Raw genomic sequence first — 23,429 nt, 5'->3', positions numbered from 1 at the left:
AGAGCCTAAGGGCCAGATGTATGACCATTTTTTGCAGTTGCAAATGGGAATTTGCGAACGGAAAATAGGTCTCCCCTATGTACAAACCCTATTTTATGAGTCAGTAATCTATTACTGACTTGCAAAATAGGGCTTGCGACTCGCTATTAGGAAGGGATGTGCCAAAGGCATCCATTCCTAATAGCGAGACGCACTTCAATGTACGATTGTTTTGCGACCACAATTGCGGTCACAAAACACTTGCAGTTTGCCACCTACTTCAAGTAGGTGGTAAGCCACTCGCAAACGGGGAGGGGTCCCTAGGGAACCCCTTTCCTTTGTGAATGGATGCAAAAATATTTTTTAAGGTCAGGCAGTGGTCCCACAGATCGCTGCCTACTCTTAAAAAATGAAACAGAAACGTTTCATTTCTATTTTTTAAATTGCCTCCCGTTTTTCTTTAAGGAAAACGGGCGGCATTTAAAAAACAAAAACATGCATTATATAAAAAGCAGTCACAGACATGGTGATCTGCTGACCCCAGCAGGCCACCATCCCTGGGAGCACTAGCCATTCCAAATGGGGTCGCAAATTGCACCTGCCTCCTGAATATTAATATGGCATGCAATTCGCGACCCCATTAGGAATCGCAAACAGTGTCTGAGACACTGTTGTAAATTACATTTTGCGACTCGCAAATTGTAAGAGTCGTATATCTGGCCCTAACAGGTAGATTCATCATGGTCCCGATTTGCGAGTCCTTAATAGCGATTATTAAGGAATCGCTATTAAGGACTCTCAAATCGGGATTCATGTAGAAATTGCTAAAGAAATTGCGATTCCTACAGCCTCCTTATTTGCGATTAGCAAATTGCTAATCGCAAATAAGGAGAGTCAATCCTTATTTGCGATTAGCAATTTGCTAATCGCAAATAAGAATGCGATTTCAAGGGTGCCAGGGGTGTCCAAAGGACACCCTGTAGCACCCCTGAAATGGAAATGTAGCCTGATGTTGCGCACACACATGTCCAAAGGACATGTGTGTGTGTAACATACCACTTAGAAAAATGCACTAAAGTGCATTTTTCTAAGTTTTCGCTATTTACCAGGAAGTCAGACTTCGTGGTAAATAGATGCCGGAAATTGCGAATTCGCATATTTTAAAAGTTTCATGAATTGCATTTAAGGAATCTCAAATAGAGATTCCTTAAATGCAATTCCTCGCAAATGTGCGATTTCGCAATTAGCGATTTTTGCATTTGGGATGATGAATCCCAAATGCAAAAATTGCGTTCGCAAAGGGCCAGATTCTGAGACTCTGGCCCTTTGCGAGCCGATTTTTCGTTCATGAATCTAGCTGTAAATTCCTCGTTTGTATTTGGCCACATGGCAATTTTTCTATGCCAGTGACGCAGTGTATGAAGCAGAAGGTAATTTTTCCTGGTTGCATTAGGACCCATGCCACTATCTGCTAACATCCTGGCTCTGACTTTATGAAACTTAATTGACTTTAATTTGCGACAAGTTTCCCATTGTATACATTGCAAAGGCCATGAATATTTATCATAAATCTGCCCCATTATTCTTACCTATGTATGTCTGCTTCCAGCCCCAATCCCCCTTTTAGCCAGGTCCCTAATGCTTCTCTGTAGATTTGAATCAATCTCTCTGTTTTTTCTCTCTTTTGTATTGTCTCTTGATAAATATATCTTGTTGTCCAACTTTCATTTTTGACTTCATTTGAAAATTGTACTCTCTGCCACCATGCTCCAATTGTGCACATCCCTTCTCTCTCGTACTCTATTCCTTCCTATTAATTTTTCCTACACACCTTCTTCTCATTGGGTATCTTCATCACATGTTTGTAGCGTTTCTCTTGCAAGCTCTTCTCTGTTTTGCCAACTGGGCTCGCTTCTCTCCTATCGAATTTTAGGTCTACCATACATTGCAGTTATACAAAGACCTATTGTGGCAATTTCTTTAAAATATGGGTAGATTGGGCTGTAACTTCGCTTAGATGAGTAAACCTCTCATCTCATGTTATTGAATTTTTACTGTATAAGCCCATCTCCTGCGTGTAGTGCAATGCACTAGACACTACTTTACTTCTCATGGGTGCACTAAATCCACATATATTACATTCTTTGTATAGTAGGTACATTGTATACTGAAAATAATAATTTCTCACTTTGTTTTTTTTTCCACTGCAGATGGCTTTATAATGTTATTTGCATTTATTTTTAGCCAGGACTCAAACGCAGGCCAGCCCTTCTGAGGTTGCCAATTCTTGTTGCCATTTTGTGTGTTGCATTTTTTCCCATCTGTCATTCTATCTATTGCTCTTGCTCTATTCATATCTTCTATTTCTTCTTTTTGCGTCTCTCCTGTCCCCAACTGAACTCGCTGATTTGTTGTTTCCATATCCATAGCTCTCATTATCTCACTTTGCCTTGGGGAGTTTACCTTTTTTTTATAAATTGCTCATAGCTTGTTTATGTGTCTTTCAATTATTAAAGTTGGAGCCTCTAGGTGACAAACCTATCCAGTACATATGTTATATAAAGCATAATCGTCGGTCACGCCCCTGATCATATTTAAAGCCCGTTCGTATTCAACAGACAACCTACAATGGGGCATATGTACAATGAAATGACAGAGCTCAGAGCTGCGGCAAATTTTGCAGCACCACGCTCCGCCATTTCCAAAACGCAGGGATGCGCCATACTTACAACGATACGGCACTCCACGTTTTGACAAGCAATAAAAAAAATGCCTAGCGCCAACGCAGACACCTTTGCGCCATAGTGTAAGGGAGCCAGTGTTGCAGGGAATGATTGTTTATGGGCAGAAAGGTGTCCCTTCCTGCATATAAACAATCAATAATGGTTATTTGTTACTTCGATGCGTGCACACACAGAAGAAGCAAATCACCATTACTTAATGGTTGTTTATGTGCAGGAAGGGACACTTTCCTGCACATAAACACACATTTATGGCATTTGGTTCTTTCTATGTGTGTTGCAGAATACAGCACAAACAGAAAAAGCAAAAACGAGGAAAAATAAAAGGGGAATATTTACAAGCCCCCACCAGAGCGTCACTTTTTTGACGCTTCGGTGGTGTAGCGCCCTTTTCCATATTTACAATGTGGCGCTTAACCACTTACCGTGGCTTAACACCACTTTATAAATATGCCCCTTTTGGCGGCAGTCCTCTGTGGCAAAGAGGCGTGCAGTGGGTGTTGCTGAGGGTGTTCCTCAGCAACACACATTGCTTTTTTATGCTGGCCCAGATTTGAAATGCTGAGGCAGCGCCAAAAACGAACGACATGGAATACCATGAGTTAGAATGGCTCTTTTGGATACACTTGCCCGGAGGGGCGGCTCAGTATTGCTTGTAGCGCTGCTTGGCAGCGTGCTTCATTTTAACCTCCCGTTTTTATATTTGCTTTATTTTTTGTTTCCTTTCCCTTGCTCTTAATTAGGACTGCCCCCTGACTCCATACAATTGTAAATCACCGCTCTTTTAGCGGGTCCTGGTTCTGGGGCGGTTGGGCTAAGCAGCGTCTTGACTTTGGCCGCCATATTGGAATGGTCAGTGGCGCTCGGGTAGCGCCATCTTTAGCGTCCTTGTGGGGCAGGTGAGACCCATTCAGGAGGACCTATTTAAGGCGGTCCTTGGGTGTGTTCGCCCTCTTTTGGATACACTTGCCCGGAGGGGCGGCTCAGTATTGCTTGTAGCGCTGCTTGGCAGCGTGCTTCATTTTAACCTCCCTTTTTTATATTTGCTTTATTTTTTGTTTCCTTTCCCTTGCTCTTAATTAGGACTGCCCCCTGACTCCATATAATTGTAAATCACCGCTCTTTTAGCGGGTCCGGGTTCTGGGGCGGTTGGGCTAAGCAGCGTCTTGACTTTGGCCGCCATATTGGAATGGTCAGTGGCGCTCGGGTAGCGCCATCTTTAGCGTCCTTGTGGGGCAGGTGAGACCCATTCAGGAGGACCTATTTAAACCGTCCCTCTTAGCGCAGCGGGATCGCGCAGCGGGGTTGCCCTCGCGTTTGCCTGAGTCTTGCCAGAGTCCTGCCCGTCTGCACCCGTCAGCGTCTCGGAGGCGGCGGAGCGGCGGAAGGGCCTTGGCGGTATATTCTATCCTCGGGTAAGATGATTCGCTATTCTGCGAGGGAACTCTGCGCTTTGCAAAAACATTCCTGTGCCTGTCGCTCAGTGTTCCCGGCCCGCTATAGGGGTAAACGGTTGTGCCCTGGATGCGGCTGGTCGCCTAAGTATGCCCCCGTCATTTCACGAGGGAGAGGCGATGATCGTGTGAGACATCTCGGCCTACTGCTCAATACCAGATCGGTAGGTAAGCATGCCTTGGAGATCTTCGATCTCCTTGTCAGAGAAAAAACATTATTTCTTCTGCTGACTGAAACATGGCTGGGGGAGATGTGCAATCCGGACATTACGGTGGCAATCCCACCGGATTATAACATCTTCCGGCAAGATAGAGCCAAAGGCAGAGGAGGCGGGGTGGCGGTGGTAGTGAATAAGTCAGCATCCTGCTCTATTCTTTCTCTTAACACCATTGCAGGTTCTGAATCCTTGGCATTCACTATTAGACTGACCCCGCAACAAGCCGTGAAAGGGCTGGTGGTGTATAGACCCCCTGGTCCAGTGGGTTCTTTTTTTGACGACCTCCAGGCTGCCATTGCTGGTTTGGCCTTGAGTGCGCAGCACTGCCTGTTGGCGGGAGACTTCAATTTTCATATGGATGTTGACGATGATTTGGACGCCAACAAACTGTTGGACATTACGGCTCCTTTGGGTCTTGTCCCTTTCCTCACAGGTCCCACACATGATAAAGGACACACTCTAGATCAGGTTTTTTCCTCGATCCCGCTGGTCGACATTGAGCTCCTTCCGGTCCTCTGGACTGACCATAGGCTGGCCAGATTTTCTATCTTGGCCAGCGAGACTCTCCCCTGCAGTGCGCCCAGACAGCATGGCCCTGCTAGGAGGGCTTTGCACAGAGTCACGCCTGAATTGTTAGCCCAGGCCGCTGCGGACCATCCGTGCCCTCTTATAGGCGATTTAGAGCAGGACGTTGAGTCCCTGCAGGGATGGTTGACGGAGAGGCTGAATGATCTGGCCCCTCCAATGGCCCTGCGGGACACGGCTAAGAGGGTTTCGGCCCCGTGGTTCACTGAGGCACTGCGGGCTACTCGCCGCCAGTGTAAGGTGGCGGAGAGGGCATGGCGCCTCCACTATGATCTGGAGGCTAGACTGGCCTATAAGTCTATGGTTAGAGCATACCATCGGGATATTTTCCGGGAGAAAAGAGATTATCTGGCCAGGAGGATTGATGCTGCCTCCAACTCGTGTAAAGAGATCTTCACTGTGGTCAGGGAGTTTATGGCCCCCAGATCTAACTTGCCCCAAGGGGTTCCATCTGAGTTGTGGGTCTGTGATTTGGCCAAATTCTTTACGGATAAGATTAAGTCTATCCAGGACTCTTTCACAGTTGGGCCTGCTGGGGCGGGTGCTAGTTTGGTGACGGGACCGGCGCGGTTGCCCGCGCAGGCTGCGGTTCTCGCAGAGTTCCCTTCTATTTCTATCGAGGCCTCCCTAGCGCTCTTGGCCACTCTTAAATCGGGTTCGCCCCTAGACCCCTGTCCGGCCAAATTTTTGGCTAAGATGGCTATCGTGGTCGACCCACTGGTCAACCCACTTGTGAATTTGTCTCTCAGTGAGGGGAAGGTCCCGTCGCCATGGAAAAGGGCTATGGTGATCCCCCTCCTCAAGAAGTCCGGTTCGGACCCTGAGGTTTTGGCCAATTATAGGCCGATCTCCCTTCTCCCGGCGTTGGCTAAGATCACGGAGAAGCATGTGCATGGCGTCCTCTCCAGCTTTTTAGAATCCAGTGATCTGCTTCACCCTTCGCAGTCCGGTTTCCGCCCTAATTTAAGTACGGAGAGGGCACTGTTGGAGGTGTCTGAGATCATTAGGGAGACACTGGATGCTGGAGGCAGGGCCATGCTGGTCATGCTTGATCTGTCGGCGGCCTTTGACACCGTCCCCCATGAGGTGCTCCTCGCCAGACTTTATGACATCGGTCTGAGGGGGATGGTGTTCAATTGGTTTACATCTTTCCTTGAGGTCCGCCGACAAACGGTCTGGGCCTCTCCGAGCTCCGCCGAGATGCCGCCATTGGGAGTCGGTGTTCCGCAGGGTTCTGTGTTGAGCCCGACTCTCTTTAACATCTTTATGACACCTTTGGCGGCACTGGTGGAGTCTTTTGGGGCCCGGATCGTGTCCTACGCGGATGACACACAATTGCTTTTTGCGTGTGGGAAGGATCAGGCCTTTGATGGGGAGAATATCCGGGGGTGTTTGGAGCTGGTCTTTAGCTGGTTTCAGTCGAACAGCCTCAAGGCCAATTCCAACAAATCGGAGGTGTTGTTCTTCGGCTGCTCCCTCGACCCCGACTGGCGGGCGTGGTGGCCCATGGATATGTGTCCCCCTGCCCAGGCATCGGTGGTGGCCAAAAACCTGGGAGTAAAGATGGACAATAGCCTGTCGCTGATTTCACATATTCAGGGCCTGACGGGCACCTGCTTTGGGATACTCAAGATGCTCCGGAAGTTCCTACCTTTGCTCACAGAAGAGCATAGAAAGATTACTGTGCAAGCCTTAGTGGGCTCCAGACTGGACTATGCGAACGTCCTGTATATAGGTCTTCCGGAGTATCTTGTCCAGCGGTTGCAGGTTGTGCAGAATTCCGCGGGCCGCGCCATTTTCGGCCTTCACAGGCGAGTGAGAGCCTCCGGTTTGGTGCAGTCGCTTCATTGGCTGCCCATTAGGAAGCGGGTCATGTTCAAGGTTTTGACCTTGGCGCATAAAGCGCTATTTGGCGCGGGGGCAAAGTACCTACAAAGCAGGCTGGCCTTCAACCGCCCAACTAGATCTCTGCGGTCTGAGTCTTTGTTTCTGGCTGTGGTGCCTCGAGTGAGGAAGGCACGTACTGGGGGACGCTCCTTTAGTTTGAGGGCCCCTCAGTTGTGGAACACATTGCCTCTGGCGTTACGGTCCTCCCCAAATCTGCTCCTGTTTAGGAAAAGCCTGAAGACTTGGCTTTTTATTCTTTAGGATCCCTGTCTTTTTCTTTCCCTTGTCTGCTGTTTGCTGAATGTTGTTATGTTTTTTACTCTGAGCTGCCTCGATAAAGCGCCGGGACACTCCTCGGAGTAGCCGTGCGCTATAGAAATAAATATATAACATAACATAACATAACAATACGAAGAGGAATTATTAATTTCTCCTTGTTTTGTGCTCTTTCTATGTGTGCTGCAGAAAGAGAAAATCACCATTATTGATTGTTTATCTACATGAAGTTGTCCCTTCCTACACAAAAACAATTGTCTCTGCAGTGCAGGCACGATTGCAACATGATGGGAGGGTGCATGCACTGGCAGTAGACAGCTTTTTTTGCACCAGCGCTAGGGGAAACACAGGGGTGCCCCGTATTCTTGTAGATAAGGCGCATCCCTGTGTTTTCAAAGTGTCAGAGCGGGGCGCTGCCAAATTTTGTGCAGATCCGCGCTCCAGCATTTTATTGTAAATATGCCCCAAGGTATTTCTACTTGTTGCTCCATTTTACTGCCTGCTCTTGCATGGCGTTACTTTTTGGCGCTGCCTCCTTGTAAATCTGGGGCAGTGTCGAAATGCAATGGATGTTGCAGTGGAACGCCCGCAGCAAAACCCATTGCATGCCCCTTTCAGGCAGATACCTCTGTGAAAATTGATCATATTTACAAAGCAGCATTCAGCCACAAAATGTGTCTTAATGCCACTTTGTAAATATGGTGCAGGGCATTGCGACACCGGAACGTCTAAAAAAGTGATGCTCCTGTGGCTCAATCCCCTTGTAAATGTACAGCACGCCAGTTGTTACTAACAGCTCATACTAGAAGCCACATTAATAGTATTGAGTCGATGTCTGCCAGTACATACACATCAGAGATAAAAAAGCCTAAGGATGCAATTGAAAGGATTCTCTGAAAGAGTGTCTGGACTTACATAACAATAGCGCCTTGCCTTTTTTTAATATAGGTGGTCGTTTCTATGTAAATATCCAATTTTGCGGAACCTGATGTGTTAGCTTCGAAAGATCGCTGCTTCAATATTTCACCACATTCACTGTGCCTGGCTCTGTGTCAAAAGATACAAGTTGGGTAATGGACAGGCTCCAGGGCCTGTCCTAGGACATCTGGAACCCTGGGCAAAAGGGAAGAAGTGAGACTTCTCTAATTTGCGACATCCAGAGCCGACGTTAGGGCTGGTGGCCCTCGGTGCGGCAATGTTTGTTGGCGCCTCACCAATGAGCTCCTTCGCTATTAATTCCCTCACTACCGCCCTTTAATAGTGCTCCTCAAGTTATGCTATGTGGATTTTTGCGCAAATTTATAATTTAATTTAAGAAAAACAGTGGCTCCTGTGGAGAAGATACTTAATATTAGATTGAAAACAGAGGCGAAAATTCGCATATATGTACAGGGAATAAGGTGAAATGCCAGTTATAGTAGTTCCTTTTTCTTAGTGTCGACGGCGTTTCGACCCTAATAAGGATGTAGGTTCTCTCCAGGACTTATAGTTTCGAGGACATCTAAGGGAATTGAAAATATGTGTTTAGTGATGCTGGTCCAATTACTGTTTGGGATAGATGTAGGTGATGCTTTAGCTGGAGGAATTTACCTGAGTTGCGAATTGCTAGAATGTAGGTACTATAACTGCCATTCTATCACCATATAGATGTTATGTATTGAAAAATAGAGTGGTCGTTTTTTGGAAACAACAAAGTTCAATTGAAACCTTCACATATCATTTCACAAAGGTTATTTCTCTGTTTTAGGTTTATAATTTCACTTGGGACACATTTCACAATTGTAAATAATTTCTGATATTTTCTTGAAAAATCACTTTTATTGTGAATCCGTAACTTAATACAATTATTGAAAAATCATAATCAGTGTTTCTGGCTTAATTTCTATCTGACATCTCACCTTATTCCCTGTACATATATGCGAGTTTTCGCCTCTGTTTTCAATCTAATATTAAGTATCTTCTCCACAGGAGCCACTGTTTTTCTTAAAATACTTATTCACCCTGGTTCCGTCGTGAGTAGGGTTCCCTTGTCTTTCCTTTACGTGCAAATTTATAAAGCGCATTGCTGCCCGAGCGCTTCCCAGTGCTGCATGAGTCATAGTGTACATTAGCGGGATTCCGAGGCAGTACATGTCTAGGGATAGTGGTGGTAAAGCCATGTTTTTAAGCATTTTTCTGAATCAGGTCTCGTTCATTTAGTTTCTGAGCTCAGCTGGCATAGCATTCCAAAGCTTAGGGGTCAAATGCGAGAAAGATACACACCCCCAATCTGATCCTTTGGACCTTTAGCAATCAAGCATTGGAGGATAATAAGGTCCTGCTAGGAGTGTGAGTACCAGAAGAGCCACTATCAAGGAGGATCCATTATGGTTGATTCCCCTATGCGCCAAGAAAAGTGCCTTGAATGTTATCCTTTCCTCCACTCAAGCCAGTGCAAGGAAGCCAGTGTAATTTTTGTTTGCTGAGGTATGTTTGGGGAGCTTGAGGATAGCCCTTGCTGCCACACTTTCCACTAACTGGAGTCTCTTGATAATATATTTGGGTGAGCCCATATACGAGGAATTCCCATAGTCCAAGCAGGAAAGTATCAGCTCTTGGACCATCATTCTCCTAGATTGTGTAGGTAGGAGATCTAGGATTTTCCGTAGGGTTCTGAAAGGGCCACTGCAAGATGCTGTATTTTTTTTACTTGGGCCTCCATAGATAGAAAGCTATCCAACCACATACCTAAGTTCGTAATGGGGAAGGAAGGGATTGGTGACCATCAAACGGTTGTTTGCGGTGTTGGCTTGTTTCCTAAAATCATCAGTTTGGTTTTGTTTCCCTTCAATTTAAGTGGGCAGTTAGCCATCCACCATGCAACTTTATCTAGACAAGGGGCTAGTTGTTGTAAACCTGTTCCTGGGTAAAGGGAGACTACCATTGTGTGTCATCAGCATAGGAGACCATCAACACCCAAAACTCCTTGATGATGTCTGCCAATAGACTCAAATAAATGTTGAAAAGTGTGGGCCTCAATGCAAAGCCATGCAGAACCCCACACATTGAAGGGAAGACATCTGAATAGCAGGGAGGTTCGCAAATTTTAAAGGAATTTTCTTTTAGGAACGAGAAAAGCGAGGTCAGAGCATATTTTTTCATTCCTATTTCACTCATCCTCAGCACCAGAGTCTCATGGTCAACAGTATTGACCGCTGCGCTCAGGTAGAGAAGGACAATGACCGTGGAACCTCCTTTGACCAGCAATATTTTCAGCTCCCTTGTTATTGCTAATAATGCGGTTTCCATGCTATGTTGTGGACGGAAACAAGTCTGAGTCGGGTTAAGAAGAGAGTTCTCCTGCTGGAACAGGGAGAGGTTTTGATTTATATGTTTTTCTAGTACCTTCTCTATGGCTGGAAGCAAGGAGATCGGTCTGAAGTTCACAGGACATGAGGGTTCAAGGTTGGATTTCTTTGGCAGAGGTTTAACCATTGCTTGTTTCCAAGTTCAGGGAAATACTCCAGTGGAATGGGATAAACGGAGATCAAGAGGTGTGAGAAGTATATCTTGTGCTTCTTGTAGCAGAATGTGGGGTGGTGCCAGGTACAAACTCAAAGGGATCCCGATTTAACTTTTCTGAATAATGCTGGGAGTGACTCCTTTGTGATGGGGGAGTTTGAGATACATGTTGTCTCCTTGTGCAGATCATGTGTCTCTGGCTTAATAGACAAGGATTTTTGTCTGTTGTAAGTTACTGTAGATATGAAAAACGTTATCTTGGAAGTATGCTGCAAGTTTGTTGCAGTGTGCTACTGCTGGGGTAGGTAGCATATTTTCACCTTTATGAGTAGTGAGTGGCTTAACACTACGGAAAAGTTCCCTTGGGACAATGACTACATTCATCATTACAGCTTCATATTATGCTGCCTGTGCCTTTTTAATTTCCTGATGGAAATGTTTGATAGCCATCTGGTAGGACAGTTTTAGGCTTATTAGAGTGCCAGTTGGGTGGTGAACCAAGGTGCTGATTTCTCTTTATTTCCATTCTTTATAGTAGTGCTAGGAATTGTTTCATCTAGTGAGTCCCTAATCCACCCTTCTGTAATGGAATTTACTGCTGATGGATGTTCACCTATGGCCGGTCCTTTTGAAGCTATGGAGGTCATTCATATTTCTTTATTCAGTTTTGACCGGAGTGGTCATAGGCTGATTATGGTCTTACTGCAGTAGCAGCTGGTGTCAGAAGAGTGGGGAAGGGCCAGGGGGAGAGACAACAAACAATTAAAAAAAAAGGTTAAAAAAAGAACTTACCTGCCGCCCACTGCAACGCCATCTTCTGCTACTCTCGTGCCTCCACTGCAGGCAGAGACTCCCAAACTCCCCTTCGCCCAATCTTGAGGCTGCTCTCACCCAGGAGAGCAACCTCAGGATTGGTTTGAGCAACAATGATTTGTGCTCCCATGGGGACTGGGAGCCTGTGCTTTGCTGTCTCAAACCCAGCAATTCAGAGAATGCTCATGATGGTTTGCCTGGCCTGAGACGGACAGCCAAATCGTCATGCTCACTGATAACAGTGGACACCACTCCCATTGGACGCCTGTTGCCTGCCTGGCACCTCCCCCAAGACTCATGTAAACAAAATAAAACTATAATAAACTTTGGGTTATTATAAAACAATATATATATTTTTTGCGCTGATGGCTGGGAGGGGGCGACACTCTTCTTCCATAGCACAGGAGCTGTCCATGTCTTATTTTCCAAAGGGGATGGGACACCCTTCAGTGTGAATGAGATCAAGGCATGGTCTGTTAAGGTCATTGGACGTGGGTTTCTAATTTTTATGTTAGTGTCATTTCTAAAGATTGGATCTAGGAGATGTCCTCTGTCATGGGTAGGACCTTCTACTCTTTGGGTGAGCTGCAGACAGCTGTTGTAAAGGAAAACTCTGATAGTTGTGAAGTGAAGTAAATCCCTTAATGAGTTGAGGAGCAAGTAACAGCACATCCAACAGCTTCAGTAAACACCAACAACTGCCACAGTGTTAAGCATAAACATTCTAAATGACATATACTACATTCTGCTACATGTTTTCTAATGTCTACATTATAGCATTGTCATAGGCAAAACAAGGACATAACACATCCCATTTTCTCCGAAAAGAAAAAGGAAGAAAATAAAGAAGAAAATACAGGAAAATAAAATAAAAAAATAAATAAGTGAACGCAACAAAAAACCGAAGAGATGATACTACATGTTTTTCACAATATAATCTTTGATGATACTACATGTTTTTAACAATATAGTCTTTCAACCATGACGGAGCCATCCTCTTTCTTTTCGAATGATGAGACTCAATCTTACAATCAACATTGGCAGAGGGACCTAGTGAGTCATTAGAATCAATAACTTCTTCAGTAGAAGCAGAAGGAGTAACAACATTAGACTCCTCAGTACATTCCTTTGAATCAGAACCAGTGAAGGAATTATCCAATCCTTCACTAAATCCATCATTGGGCTCATCCATCATCCAATCATAATTAATAGTCCTCTCAGAAATAGGTGCCTTACTTTTGTCAACTCTGTTTAAATTCTAAACTTTACCACTCTTCACCCTAATTGCATTGACGAGAACCTCAACAACTTCTTCAGGGTCAAAATATTCGCTCTCCCCTTTAGGAGTCCAACCCGGTTTTTTGATTTGCAGACAGTCACCTATCTTAATTTGCGGATTCTTAACACAGTGTTTAGCATCATAATGCTCCTTACTTTTGATGTGCACCAATTCCATGCGATCACATACCTCCTTAGCAGACCAAAATTGCGTGCTGGGCGGATAAAGCCAAGTTGGGTTAAACTTTGATCTTGGTTTCCTTCTTCTCATTAAAATGAAAGGAGAAAAACCAGTGGCATCAGTACAAGTAACACGATCAGCCCAAATGGTCTTACCGACTTGGGTGAACTAGTCTAGGTTACTTTTAAGTACCTTTGAGGACCCTATTAAATTTCTCCACCATTCCATTCTCATTTGGATTGTAAAGAGACGTTGTTTTATGTGTAATGTCTAGTTTCTTAAAGTAAGCTTTGGCTTTAAGAGACAAAAATTGTACGCCGTTACCACTTAGAATAGTTGAAGGAATACCTTCATTAACAAAAACCTCATCTAAAAATCCCAGAACAGCATCAGTATCAGCATTTTCAATAACTTCAACTGCTGGCCATCTAGAAAATAAATCAATTAGGACTAACAGATAGCCGGGAGAATAGCCGATGGGACCCATAATGTCGACTGCAATGGTGTCCCAAGGATTCTTAGGCAATAAGCAATAACTCACAGGTGGTCAAAAAGTCTGTAAAGATTTGTCCGAAGAGGAACAAGAAATGCAATTCCTTACATTTTTCTCAACTTGTGCATCCACACCTGGCCACCAAAATAATATTTTAACAACTGATTTAGTTTTCACAATGCCCGAATGGCCTTCATGACACAAATCGATAATCCATTTCTCTGGAGGAACTACTTTTTCACAGCCTAGGTCATGTAAGGTGCCTGACACTGTGGGGTTTTTTGATTTCATCCACATGAACGTTGAGATCCCTAGGAGAGTGAAATGTGGTTTTTCGATGGCAGTTCTAGCTACTATCTCAGGTAAGGCTTCCACAAACTTAGTACAAGTGTGTTGAGGTTTATACATTAGTAATCCTGAGAAGGAAGCAGTGGGTGAAATGTTTACAGTAAAAGAGAAATTTTCAGAGTCTGGGATAGACCGGATAAAACGTACATTTATGTGTGTCTTTTAGGATGATAGTGATACGCACACGGCTTTTGTGCGTACTGTTATTCCTACATATATAATATCCGGGGTGGGGGGTACTTGATTGATGTCCAGTGTAGGGATGTCATGTAGCCAGATTTCTGTTAGGAACAAGACATCCAGTTGTTCATCATCTATTAGTGTTAGTAGCTCAAACTTATGACGGGACAGGGATCTACACTTGATAAGTGTCAGATTCCATTTTATAAGCCCAGGTATTTTATCTCTGAATTCTCGGGATTACATATCAAAAAACTACAGAGGGGGCAGCTCAAATCCCCATTCCCTAACGGTACTCGGGGCAGGTGCCAGTGAAGGTTTAGGCATGAGCAAGTTTATGGATTGAGCTGAATAAGTTACCTTCTTCATGGGGATTCCAGCAGGGTTCCTTGCCCCTGGTCCCATTAGGGCATGAACGAGCATAGACGGGCTTGCCTTTGGCGCGTCTTTATCATGTGGAAGGGGTAGTGACCTTTAGTGTGACAGAATCATACCCATTCTCCTCTTCACACCATTTTCCTCTGCCACCTCTCTGCGAGACTTTTTCCACCCACATCTTTGTGAAATATTCCAACCCTCTTTTCACTTTCTCCTTCTGCACACATTCTCTTGCATCTCCTCTACCTTACCATTATCCACCGCAAACCCACAACACAGTCATTCATTAATAAACATTGTATTTTTATTTGGCCGGTCAATTTTCAACAGGCGCTTTGTACCTGCTTTGCACACAATTACAAGTACAATTAGTACATGCCACCATTGCCCTCTGCCCTCTGCCCTCCAGTGAGGAGCCAAACCAGATTGGTTGAGCAGGTATTCTAAACCCATTTGCGAACCACTCGCAGGCACTGTGAGAACTGCACACTACCTTTGGGCTCAACACCAGGGCAGTAGTGGTCGGTAGTAGGAGTGCTGCCGGGCAGTGATGTGGGGAGGGGGACGGGCGAGCTGGGGGGTAGTAAACTATGGAATATGGACAAATACAGGTAAGTAAACTTTTTTTTAAACACATTTCATTGTGTGCACTGCATCGCCAATGCAGTGCACACAGCGAAATTCATTTAATTTTTTTTATGTTTACCTAGCTGTATTTGTCCATATTCCCTAGTTTACTACCCCCCACCCTGCTCCTCCCCCTCCCCACGCTACTGCCCAGCAGCACTCCTACTGCCAACGGCTACTGCTCCAGGGCTTTCAATCATGGCCCATTTTACTCACTCACCCACAACCTGAACTACAAAAAACACCTATAAGTGAGTTGATAGTATGCAGAATAATACATAGGTTGACATGTTATATAGCAAATATACAGAAAAAGAAAATACAGGGAAAAATGAGTACTCTTAGTGAAGTAAATTAGGCAAGACATGTGAAATTTAAATAGGAGCAACCTCATTGTCATGATTGACATTGGTTATTGTATTGTTTTTATACAGTCATTGTTGAGATATTCATCAGTGTTTTGCACTTTAAAAGATATCAAAATGGAGCACAATATAGACTCCTTTCAAAGCCCTACATTTTAATTAAAATATTTTTACCTGGCCTGGGCCTCACCACATAATGTAATATAATGCTATGAGGCCCAGGAGAAGACCCCCCCCCTCCTCCCCTGCACCTCATAGCTCTAGATAATGAGCACCAAGCCACGGAAAGACCCCCAACCCATGCTAGGCCTCATTGCAGCAATGATCTAATGCTGTGTTGCCAAGGGTCGGGTGGCCCCTCTCCTGGGCCACGCAGTGCTCGAAAACCATGGTAGGGAAAAGCATTCAATAAAAGGCAGAGCTGAACTAAAGCATGGTGGGCAGTGTAAACCCAGAGTTATGGCTTTCAGTGAGGCAGTTTCTCTGAGTCTCAAGCTCCCAGTAATTAGGATCAGCTCTGTATTCACATCCTTTACAGGGTAAAACACTGACCGATATCTCAACAAAGACAGTCCACTACATCAAGCTGCTCCATGAGCTGTGAGGCCCAGAGGAGGGGGTTTTCAGCCACTGGACATCGCAGCCATGGTTCAGCACTGTGTAGTCCAGGAGTGGGTGGCTCCCTGCACTCGGCCTCATACCACTGAATATTGGTTGCATGGCCCAGGCAAGGGGGGGTCAACCCCTGGACTTCACAGCCACGATGCAGTGCTAAGGGGCAGGGGAGAATAGAGAACCCTTACCTGGGCTTTGAAGCTGCAGATGTACTTTGATGATAAAAATTGTAGTGAGCCCTGCCATGCTGCTGCTCCCTCCTCCAGTGACCCACCTCTCCTCATCTTATTCACACGCATTTGCATATATTTACAATTACAATTGCCATGTTACCACTGCTTTGTGTGCTCTGCAGAAGGCCAAGCATGATTGGATGAGCATGTATTCTAAACACCTCTGTGACCCACTTAGAGCCCCTTGCGAGAACTTCCCACAGCCTTTATACTCCACTCCAATGGTCTCAAGTATGCTCCACTACAAACACCCACCCTCAACCTGAACTCACACAGATGTCTGTGGGTAAGTCAGTTCACCGTAGGCACAGTACAACATTGATATGCTGCATTAAAAAACACATTAAAACAAAACCCAGGAAAAATGTAGTACACTTAGAGAAGCAAATTAGGCATACTTGGCGTCCAATGATCTCAATGACCTTCACAACTCTTACTCTACTAGGTCCAACTCCAACATGATCACACGGAGTCAAATACAAACAATCCATTCTAACCCGAACAGAAAACCTCCTTGTAGTCCTAGAATCATTAATAAAGACAACCTCACTAGAGTGAACTTCATCCAGACTCCCTCCCCCTTAATCCGGTACGACTTAAATGTGTATTACTCAATTGCAGGTCAGCGAGCAAACGCGCCTCTGATATCTTCAACTTCATCCAACACAATGATTTAGACATTATCATCCTCATTAAAACGTGGATAAATCCGGCCTCCACTCCTATCTTAGACCTCCTAGTACCTCCTTCTCATGACATACTTAGGCTAGACAGAGCTCAGAGACTGGGGGGGTGGCCTAGCCTGTATTCATAGGAATACATTCTTGATTCCTCACTTGGAGTCCTCTACGCCTTCGTCCTGTGAATACGTTTGTCTCAGGATCTCAAGTAATAACCTGCTGATTTGCAAACTTCACACTTTCTACACCCCTGGGAGACAATCTCCCCTTCATCGAGCAACTAATGGAAATCATTTCCAGCAATGTCGACTCAGCCGTGTCCCAAATCTTCCTCAATGATTTCAACCTGCACTGGTCTAACCCTAACAACCACACTGTATCTTGCCTTAAATCCTTCTTAAATGATCAAGAACTGATTCAGCACTGAGACCAACCTACTCATTATAAAGGGGAAACTCTAGACCTCATTATCTTGAAACTGGTCTGACCACCACTACACCCTCTTTTATTTTAACAGGGAGGTGTCGATAAGGAAGGTTCAACCAACGAAAACAAAGATCTGGAAAAGGGGCCTCAGATCAATAAACTCAGATGAATTAGCTGCCCCCTGTAAATCTGCCCTCCCCTCCCAAGCCAACTCAGGTTCAGTCACTCACCAACTCCTATAACTCAATCTTCTCCAACATCGTGGATGACATTGCACCACTCCAATAAAAAAGTGCCTCAACAAAAACAATGACAATTTAAATATGGAGCACCGCAACCTTAGGGAAGCTGAATGTTCCTGGAGATCCAAACCTTCCTCGGACCAACTAAAACTCCTCAGAGATGTTAGGAGCCTTTACAACAAACAAATCAAGAGCGCTAAGGCAGACTACTTCAGACACCAACTTGATCGAGCTGCTAACCGCCCTAAGAAACTTTTCGAATTGGTCAGACAGCAATCAGTTGTAGGTCCAAACCACCCCGACTCTGGCGGCAGCCCACCCTCATGCGATGAACTTGCTCCTTTCTTCATTGAGAAATCCAGACTTATCACCATGAACTTTGCCTCGAAGAAGGCTCTACTGCCATCCTCCAGGTCCGCACCAGCCCTTGACCTCTTGGAAAAGAGCAATCCTTTCAGCCTGAACACAAAAAACAATGCTTAATGGGGCACCTTTATCCCCATCAGTGAAAAAGACATCAACAAGATTATTCAGAATATCAACCCATCTAACCACTTCAGTGACCCTTTGCCCCCGGCCATCTTCAAATAAATCAAGAATGTACCCATCCCCACCTAGACAAGGATTGTTAATGCTTCTCTAACACAAGGAACGATCCCTGACTGCCTAAAAGCAGTTCAGGTGTCACCAATACTAAAAAAAAATTAACGCCGACAAAACTGACCTCAATACCTTCCGCCCTATCTCCAACATCTCCACCCTATCCAAACTCCTAGAAAAATGCGTCCAGTCCCAACTTTGTGCTCACATAGAGAATTTCAAACTCTTAGACCAGCATCAATCTGGCTTTCGGAAGGGGCATAGCACTGAATCGGCTCTCACCCATGTTATGTTATGTTATGGGGATTTGTATAGCGCTCGGCTGCCCCAGCCAAGGGGCGTCCCGGCGCTGTATGGATGACTGGAGGCAGAAGGGAAGGACACAGAAGAGGGAAAAGAGAAGAGCCTGAATGACATTTTAAAAATGCTTTACCAAAATGAATCCTGACTCCTGATCCTCCTTGACCTTTCCTCCGCATTGGACATGGTTAACCATGATAACCTTCTAGCCATTTTGAAGAATAGGATGGGTTTCTCTGGTCAGGTACTACAATGGTTCACGTCCTTCGTCCGCCACAGATCACAAAGAATCAATGCAAACCACTCTCTCTCCCAGCCATCTCCAGTACTCATGGGTGTCCCCCAAGGGTCCGCCCTATCTTCGATCTTCTTCAACCTTTTCTTGGAACCATTAGCTAATTCACTAAATTCCATGAACATCCTCTTCCATATGTATGCGTACTGTTCGCAAATCTATTTGAAAATAACATCCTCGGATAACATCATTTCACTCAACACTACCCTAACATCTGCTCAAAATTGGCTAACTGAGAACCCTCTTCTGCTCAACACTTCCAAAACTGAATTTTTGATCATCTCTCCTCCGAACCACATCACTAAGCCAGACCTTTGGCCGAATAACCTCACTGCCTTTAACTGCACCCCTCTCATCATAGACTCAGCCAAATCTCTTGGAATCACCCTGGACAAGTATCTGAATATGAAAAACCATTTCCGCAATGTGTGTAAAGGTGCTAACCACTTGATGAGGACACTTAGAAACATCAAACAATTCCTTCCACAAACTAATTTCAAGCAGGTGGTCCAAGTGGTTGTCTTGCTGAGGCTAGACTACGGCAGCGCTATGCTCTGTGACCTTCCCAAATACACCCTGGCTCCACTAAAGGCATCATTGAACGCGGTGGCCAGATTGGTTACAGACACCAAAAGAAATGAGCACATATCCCGAGTCCTAAAATTTCTTAAATGGTTGCCCTACGAAGCTCGAATCCAGTTAATGATTACCATTCTGGTGCACAAAGCCCTTCACTTCAAAACTCCCAGGTACCTAGCGCAATTCTCTTGAAACTACTCATCCTTCACAAAAAAGAGAACTTGTCACCAAGCCTTGTCCGGCGCTGCCCCAAAGATATGGAACTCTCTTCTACCGGAAGTATGCAGAATCTCCTCAACGACTGCTTTCAAACTGGAAGCCAAAAGATTCCAAATGAATAAATTCTTACCTTAATTGAGCTAGGTTCACATGCTCAAAGTCATTGATCCTACAACCATTCTACCATCATCTGATACTGCTTGTTTCTACAGCATAGTACCACCCTTCGCAGCCCGCTATATACTTGTTTATTGTCTTACTCCGTGACTCAATTTGCACTGTATTTATGTGAGCATTCTCGTTTCTTATTATTACTTGTTATCAATAATACATTGATGTCCTTCCTTCCACCCTATTGTAAAGCGCTCTGATAACCTACAGGATCATATTTGCGCTATATAAAACTTTATAAATAAATAAAATAAATAAATAAAATAAATAAATAAATGTGTGAAATATAAATAGGAGCAACTTCACAGTCATTGGTGGGATATCTACCAGTGTTTTACCCTGTAAAAGATATCAAAGTAAATCACAATTTAGATGTCTTTCAAAATCCGATTTTAATTACTGGGGGTCTGAAACCCAGAGGCATCAGCCTCACTGAAAGCCCTGACCCTGGTTGTATGCTGCTCACCTTGTTTTGGCTCAGCACTGCCTTTTAATGAATGCTTTTACCTGCCCTGGTCCGTGCAATAATAATGCAGCAGTATGAGGCCAAGGAGAGGGTCCTTCTCTCCTTGGCCTCACTGGGATAGATCATGCCTGCAATGAGGCTTAATGTAGGCGGCCCCTCTCTCCTGGGCTTGGCACCCATCATCCAAGGATGCCAGGCGCTGGGGAAGGGCCCATTGCTCTGGGCTTCCTAGTAGCTGCGGTCCGTGCAGTTAACAGAGGTGGGGCTATGTAAGGGGGGATTCCAAGGGACGATACCGAGGGAACATTAAAAATATTAATAATTAATTTTCTCTCTGTGTTGTCCCTCGGAATCTCCCCTTACACGGCCCAACTGCCCCACTTCTGTTACCTGCACAGACCACAGCTGCTTCGTAGCAATACTTTATGACTGTGTGGCCCAAAGTTAAAAATCAGTAAAAGGGATGTACAAACCCAAAGAACACAGCATAAACACAGGGTCAGGGCTTTCAGTGAGTCATGTCCGTTGAGATTTCAGGCCCCGTAATAATTAAAATCTGACTTTGAAAGAAGGCCCTATTGCTTTGTATTGATGTCCTTTACAGGTCAAAGCACTAATGCAAATATGGAAGAATTATAAGAACCCCTGCAAAGAAGCTGTCCTAGATTAACAGGAGACCTGTCCCAAAACATATAGTGATGCTAACAAGCATTTCCCAGACTGGGTTAATGGTTAAACTTCATGTGGCAATGGCCCAGAGGAGTCTCAATAGTCAATTGTTAATTACTTTGTACAACCCTCAAAGCTCTTAAGATGCTTTCTCCTAACACCCATAAACCTTTTCCAGGCCCCCATAGCTGCCACGTTTCCCAGGTCTATGCATGAGGTGCTGGTCCAGTCCAGGTTTTTGCTTTGATTTCTGGAGCTCGTTGTCTTACTTTATAATGGCATAAACAGAACTACAAGTACCAGAAATCAAAATAAAAGCTTGGGCTGTAGCAGCACATCTTGCATGGACCTGGAAAATTTGGCAGGTGGCTCCTCAATGACATTCAACCAACCTCCAAGCCAGCCTGTTCTCGCCCGACATCATTTTATATTTACATTTTATTGTGTGTTAGAAAAAAATGACATCCTATAGCCTTTTCTTTTACATCAGCAAGATTGTTATATAGATCAATTTGTAGAGTCCTCTCACTTTGCACTTAGAGAAAAGAAAACAATCTCTATGTTAAAAGAATAGGCAGCAATTAGTCAGAACACATCGCCTGACATTTGACTATTGTCTTTGAAATTTACAGGCATCTGTATTGCTCATTCACCTTCTGACCTCCAGCATTTTAATTTTGGGTGTGCTGCAGATCCCGCCCCCCACCCCACATCCCCGTACTCCTACTTTCAGCACCTATATCCTTCTCTGTCTCCTATACGGTCCTCCCTAATTCATGTACCTTAATTCTTTACACTTTTTCTCGCTTCATCCTGGTCTAAGCATACAGTTTCCCCATAGTAAAAGTGTGTTGCTGTTATTGTCTTCTCTCCATTATCCCCTTTGCTGTCCTCTCTCCCCCTCCCTTCAACATCTTTGGGAAGATTTACAGGCCCCTTGCGGCACTTTTGCGGCACTTTTTCCATGTTAAAAGTCATGCAAAAGTTGTGCAAGGGGTTTGTATATATGCCCCCTTGTCTCTTGACCACCTTTCTCCTCTTAACCCATACTGTCTCACGTTTGAAGTTTCCCATTTCCCCTCCCTTGCTATATTTTATCTTCACACTTTTGCTCTGCACTCTCCCATCCATAAATGTCCTTAACCCCTTGCTTGCTCGTGACGGAACCATTCCCTCACGAGCCACGGTGGTGCTGTGCTGGTGACGAAATGGTTCAATCACGGCCCAGTCGCCGCGCCTGCGCTGCGTGTTCTATTGAGCGGGCGGGGCCGTGACGGAACCATTCCGTCACAAGCACAGCGCCACCGCGGCTCATGACGGAGTGGTTCCGTCAAGAGCATGGCGGCGCCACGCCCCCTCCCTAGCGCAGCGGCCAATGGGTTAAAGGGCAGGGTAAAGTGCACTGCAGTCCCAGATATCAACATACACAACAAATGTGACAACATAAAAGCAATAATTTAAAAGCATCTTTATTGCTCCTTTATCTTTGGAGCAACAGCAGGGTTATTTGGGGGGTGCTCTAGCACCCCCCCTCATCCCTACTTCCAGGGCATGTGAAAATTTTCTGGACTGCTCACACAGCAAATTCCCCCACAAATGTAAAACCCTGCGACGGTTCATGGACTGTGGAAGCAAAGTCAGGCGCTCACAGTTCCAGAACGTGAGGGGATTTGCAGTTTTATATTATGTGAACTCAGCCCTAAGTCATTAGAGAGCTTTACATGATCATCAGTTACATTACAAAAGGATATATTCATTTTTTAGGGGCATGTGGAAATAGTGATATGCCCAGAATCACAGAATGTTCAGCAGACGCTGAGACTCTAACCTAGTTCCTCAGTTCCATTAACCGCATGCGCGCTAGCGGTTTTCCCGCTGTGCGCTGGGTTTTTTAAAAACCCGCGTTACATGACGAGCTCAGCTCGTCATCAGCGTACGACAGGCGTACCTCATGACGAGCTGAGCTCGTCATCAGCATCGAAGGGGTTAAGCTGCTCAATGCGTGCAAAGCCCAGGGGGAAGTGCTTCATCCCATTGGCTTCACAGTCATACTGAAGTACTATGACGTTCAGGAGATGGGGGGGGGCCTGCCCTGAGCTACACAGTACTGAACAATGACAGTATGGCCCAGGGCAGGGGGTCCCACACTTGGACCTTCAGCCTTGATCCAGTGCTGCAATGCACAGGAGAGGGGCCTCTCCTACCCTGGGCCTCACACCACTGGATAATGGATGTGAGGCCAAGAGAAGGGGACCCCACTCTTGGGCCCTGATCCAGTTCTTCAAAGTCCAGGGAAGTGGGGACTACCTCCTGTGGACTTAGAAGAAGTGTTGTACTTTGCCTATAAAACTTGCCCAGCCAGGGCTTCTGCCTCTTCTACTTAGCCTCCTCCTCTCACCCATGTTCAGCTGATCCTAAAAACAAAAGAGCCATTTGTTGCGTGGAAATGGCAATGGCAAATGGTACCTTTTCAACAGAGCACAGCCCTGCCCTTGATCTGCTCACACAAACACAATTGTCTTTGCTGCTGTCCCAAGACCCCCGCCCATACTTTCCATCAGTAGCGGCTTGCATAGGGCATGCTGCGGGTGGTGAGGCGGGGCGGGGAGGGGCAGGGCAGGGTGAGGGGG

This window comes from Lissotriton helveticus, chromosome 9, assembly GCF_964261635.1.
Source record: "Lissotriton helveticus chromosome 9, aLisHel1.1, whole genome shotgun sequence".
Lineage (NCBI taxonomy): Eukaryota > Metazoa > Chordata > Amphibia > Caudata > Salamandridae > Lissotriton > Lissotriton helveticus.
This window is presented reverse-complemented; position numbering follows the sequence as displayed.